This window comes from Grammomys surdaster, unplaced genomic scaffold, assembly GCF_004785775.1.
Source record: "Grammomys surdaster isolate TR1022 unplaced genomic scaffold, NIH_TR_1.0 169, whole genome shotgun sequence".
Taxonomy (NCBI): Eukaryota; Metazoa; Chordata; class Mammalia; order Rodentia; family Muridae; genus Grammomys; species Grammomys surdaster.
This window is the reverse complement of record NW_021604617.1, coordinates 10,665,130-10,670,417: the sequence shown is the minus strand read 5'-3', so window position 1 is coordinate 10,670,417 and position 5,288 is coordinate 10,665,130. Positions and strand designations below refer to the sequence as shown.

The following is a 5,288-nucleotide window of genomic DNA, read 5'->3' as shown; positions in this document are numbered from 1 at the left end:
CATGGAGAAGAGGAGAGAGGGAGGGGAGGAAAGAAAGAAGAGGGAGGGAGGGAAGGAGGGAGAGAGAGAGGGAGGGAGGGAGAGAGAGAAAGAGGGAGGGAGGGAGGAAGAGAGAGAGAGGGAGGGAGGGAGGGAGAGAGGGAGGGAGGGAGGGAGGGAGGAAGGGAGGGAGGGAGGGAGGGAGGAAGAATGATGACTAAGGGGAAATAAAATGAGTTTTTTGTTATTTCCCTGCAGAATATGGAAAGGGAATAAGTAACTGACTTCTAGGTGTGTCCCCATTCGCTCCCCGTGCCCAAGAAACAATAAACCTAAATGGATTAATGTGACAGATAAATTTATCTATTCATAAGCATCACTGATGCGTTGCGTTGTAGCTATTACATACGGGATAGCACATGGGTTTAAGTCATCTGACTCCACACAGAACAGAGGATCTGTTGGAAACATTAACACCGGCCAGAAGAATAAGGCAGCCAGGAGTCTAAACCAGTCCCAAAGATCTCCAAAGTCAACAGGAACAGATCAAAAAGTTGAGGGGGGGGGAGGCCCAGATTAAGAACTAAGATCAGTGGCTGAGTCTCTGGATTCAAAGTTAATTTGAATTAGGACATTTTCAAACACTCTTCTAGGTGAGATCAGTAGTCCACAAACTCAGGATTCCATTTTGAACAGTGGCTCCAAAGGCCCTGATTGGAAGACAGTATCCCTGGTGCTAATGTTGATCCATCAAGGATGCCTGTGGCTTGCTTTTCCTCAGCATCTCTAAAGGAACTGCTAGTGAGAATGTCAGTGAATATATTGTGACCGGTTTGGGAGGTGTTTCCATTTTAAATCTTTACAACCTGCTTGGGATAATAAGCTGTCTATGCTCTTCCCAATGTCAGAGAAACACACTCCATATGGAAACAAACCCAGATACAAAATCCACCCTTCGAGGCCAGAGCATCAAAATACTCATAGATAAACCAGTCTTCACTTTTGAAAACTCTTTTAGGACCAGAGAATTGGCTCAGTGGTGGAGAGCACTTGTTTTTGTAAAGGACTCTGGTTTGATTCCCAGTACCCCACAGGGAGGCTCATCACTTCCTTAGGCACCAGGCAAGGCACATATGTGGTACACAGATATGCATACAAGGCAAAGCACTCATACACACAAAATAAAATAAATATAAATATATGTAAATGAATGAATAAATAAAACCGAAATTTAAAAAATCAACAAAACAAACAAACAAATCTGCTTTAAAAAGAGGTAAAGTTGGGGAAGAAACTCATCTTTCAGAGCAGATTCCTAAAGCTCAAACTGTGCTTTAACAATGAAAGCAAAGTCAAAAGGGGCTTCTGATTAGCCCCAGCCCCTACAGTGTGGAAGAAACTTCCAGAAACTCTGACCAGACTCACTAATTAGCTCGTCTTACAATAATGCTGCATTTCCGGAGTCAAAAGTTTATGTGGGCACTCATGATTTCCTTAACTTAAAACCAGCTTCCCAATCTCCACTTTCCAAGGATCCAGGATTACATTTTTTCTATATAATTTTATGTGTGTGGGTGTTTTGCCTTCAGTTATGTCTGTCCACCACGTGTATGCCTGGTGCCCTTGGAGGTCAGAAGAGGGCACTAAATTCCCCCTGGAACTAAGGGGACCAACAGTGTCAGTAGCCATGTGGGGCATTAAGAATCAAGCCCAGACAGGATCCTCTTGAAGAGCAGAAAGTGCGTTTAGCCACCGAGCCATCTCTCCAGTCCCCAGGATTATGGTTTTTAACAGTGGACATTACCAACCATAGATGATGCACTAATGGAAGACTATGGATGACATATAAACAGATCTTACTTGAACTGGGAAGATAGCTCAGTGGGTAAAGAAGTCCTGTGCTCAGATTCTCGGCCCCCATATTTAAAAAAAAAAAAAAGAGTATAGCGATGTATACATAATAACTCTAGCACTGGAGAGCAAAGTACAGGGGCATCATGGGAAATACAGAGCAGCCTGGGCCAGTTGACTCAGCTAGCTACCTGAGAGACCATGTCTGGAAAAAAAGCAGTGGAAAGCGACTGAATAAGGCATGTCAGCATCCATTTCTGCGGTCCGCATGCACTGCACACAGGTGCACGTGTCAGCACACATGTGCAAACACATTCATAACCCCCCAACACAGAGAATCCTGCTCAGGCAAAGCCAGCTATATCATCCACAGCTTCATCTAGGAGCTAATTCCGAAATACCACCCAAAGTTTTCTTAGCTACATAGCAGGAACTGTCACTGGAAGACAATTCCAATTTAGCCTTAAAGGCTGCCAGGAAGAGCCAGAAGGCATAGACTATAAGGAGGATTGTATCCTAAATTGACAAAACACCATGCTCTGTGGGCTGTAAATGCTTTAAAAGACTTGTAAATTAAAAGCAGCAAGCTTGATGTCAAAAGAGAGGAAGCACACAAAAGGAGAAGAAAGAGGAGGAGGAGGAGGAGGAGGAGGAGGAGGAGGAGGAGGAGGAGGAGGGAGAGAAGAAGGAGGAGAAATGCTCAAAGTCACTTTAAACACTTCTGTGTAAAATATAAAGGAAAAGTGGGAAGAGACATTGCATAGCTTCATGCAAGTTTCAGTGATGCCGTACTTTATATCAGGCATTTTTGAGCGTTGTGGTCCTGTGATGGTCTGGGAAGCAAACGTGAATGGAAATACGGAAATGTGGCTACTTTATAAATCTAAGGCCAGTTTTCAGTTTCAGAGAGTCTAGGTTTCAACAGTGAAAAGGTTACAAGAAACAATGTTTATGGTTTTTGTTTTGTTTTTCTTTTCTGATGAACGCCATCAAAGACACATTTTGTAAAGATGGGAGAGAGAATCCAACCGGTCGGAGCACACGGAGAAGACTTAGCAACACAGATGAAGATGGGCAGGAACCAAAGAGGAAGCTGGAGATGGTCTTGTAAAAAGCGGGTCACGCTAAAGGGTTTCCTGCCACTGCAAACCTGACTCATTTTCATCCAGAGCCGCCTCTTATTGATACACTCTGTGTTCTCCCTCTCTCTCTCTCTCTCCATTTTAACTCAATCTTCCTGCTTCCTCTTATTCAAAGTAATACAGTAATATAAAAATCTATTATTAGCGATAAATCAATTTCTCTCTCGTTCTCTCTCCACCCACTCCTTCCCACCCCCCTCCCCCAAGTCTCTAAGACAAGTCTGGACCAATTTCTCCATCCTGCCTCTGGCAGCAGACTGGAGCACTTCAGATCCTCTACCACGTCCCGGCTGCTTCAAAGGAAAAATCCTACTTTCTTCAGTTAAGATCATAAGAAATATAGGGGGAGGGGGTCAGCTCTGTTTGGACATAATTACACTTCATCAAAAGAGCCTTCCTTCATCTTCCATGCGTGAAAAGTCTGCAAGCAGTTAAGTCTGTCTTTTTTTTTTTAATATAAAAATTGCTATTTGGGAAACCAGCCAAAACTCAGAAAGCCAATATAGTAAAACAGCGCACACCCTTTGTTTCCTTTTGAAGTTTCTTAAATAAATATGTTGAGGGTTTACAAAGTACACTATCACTCTGCCATAGTTTCTAGTCAAATTGATCAGGGAAAAAAAAGGGAGGGGTGATTTAGCATCTATATAACATGTGATTTAGCATCTATATAACACAGAAGTACAATAAATGAAAACACAAGTTTGGATCTGTAAAATAGAATTAAGAGTAGCACCCCATCCTTTAAATACTAAAATTCACTGCTCCAGTTACAGTAACAGGAGAAGAAAGGCGCAGTTTAGAGCATGCAGCTACGTCATCCTGTTTACATTTAGAGCATACAGGTGCCTCATTGTGTTTACTTTTTTTTTCCCCAGGAGGAAAAAGGAGAAACTTTTAACTGTATAGGGACCCTGCAACAGTAACCAAAAGAATAAACAAAAGCCTAAAAGAGTAGAAGAAAGGATGAGTGACTGTCTGAACCCACCCCACACCCTCCAAACCTAGTCAGGAGATAGAAGCTGTTCTTCCTCTTCTAATGAAGGAGCACAAAGGAGCAGAGGAGGCCTCTAGTTAGGTGCTGTCAGAGGCTCTGAACTTCATTTCAGCAGAAACCACCTTTCAGCGACAGCATCTCATTAGCATCCTTTTTGTCTTAAGTTAACCACTTGGCCCCATTCCTAGAAAGTAACTAGAACTCCTCATCGGAAACAGTCTTGCTTAAATTTCCCTTATCAAGTTTTTACAATGGTAATAATTTGACATACGATCCAAACTAGAGAGTAATTATTAGACACAGTTTAGAGTAGTGTTTCTCATTTCCTGACTAAAACCTGGGCTGCAGCAAATGCACAGGCTCCATGGTTTCCCTTCACCTCAGTCCTAAAGTGGTCCCACTTTTTTTTTTATTTTCTTCTTAGTGTAATACTTAAGGAAATATTAGATCCAATAAATTGAATGAGCATAATACTTCTGACAGGTGAATAGCCAATAGAAGGCTCCCTGGAGAATAAGTAAAAAACAAAACAAAAAAAAACCCAAAGTATTGGTCTCCTTAGAGACTCCAGCAAAAAAATAATTCCATCTCTGAAACTGTGGTGAAAAATCCTTTAAAGGATTATTTCCTGCTTTCTGATTCTGCTAAATGCTTCTAATATCTTAATGTGGATTCAGCTGATTGAAGACCCTAAATACTGTGAAACCATTGAGATCCCTAGGAGTTGTCTAGGCAATTTTATAGTCATTCTTCTTAGTAGTCTGAAGCCAGCCTGGTCTACATAGTAAGTAGCCCAGGCCAGCCAGGGCTACACAATAAAGACCTTGTCAAAAAAAAAAAAAAAAAAAAAAAAGAGCTTAAATAAGTACTTGAATCAATTCTCATTACAAGAATAATTGAAATCATTCACAGGTGACATTGCTAAAGGACAATAGCGCTCCAACTCAGAGTAAAGTTGAAGCTGTCAGGAAACGTCTCCGAAGCAATCGCTTTCCTTTCCCTATTACCTCTCAGTCCACTTGAGTCACGTGACTCCTCATAATTCAGACCCTGATCCTCCAAGCATTCTTTTCCCTACTGTACATGCTAACCCCCCATGAAATTAGGAACAAGTTCTTTTGAGAACACTGTTTGACTCTTCTATATAATAAAACAAATGAAAAAGGCCTAACTACTCAGGAGAACACTCAAGGGCATCTGGATTTATTTAAGCAAACCTACGGTGGTTATTTCAGGAAGAAGGAGAAGAAGAAGAAGAAGAAGAAGAAGAAGAAGAGGAGGAGGAGGAGGAGGAGGAGGAGGAGGAGGAGGAGGAGGAG

The 5,288-nt window shown here is 41.9% G+C and overlaps 1 protein-coding gene across 4 annotated transcripts in view; it reads right to left on the bottom strand.

Moving 5' to 3' along the window:
- Positions 1-5,288, bottom strand: part of Runx2 (RUNX family transcription factor 2) — a 206,565-nt gene that overhangs the window by 112,406 nt on the left and 88,871 nt on the right. The window lies entirely within an intron of this gene.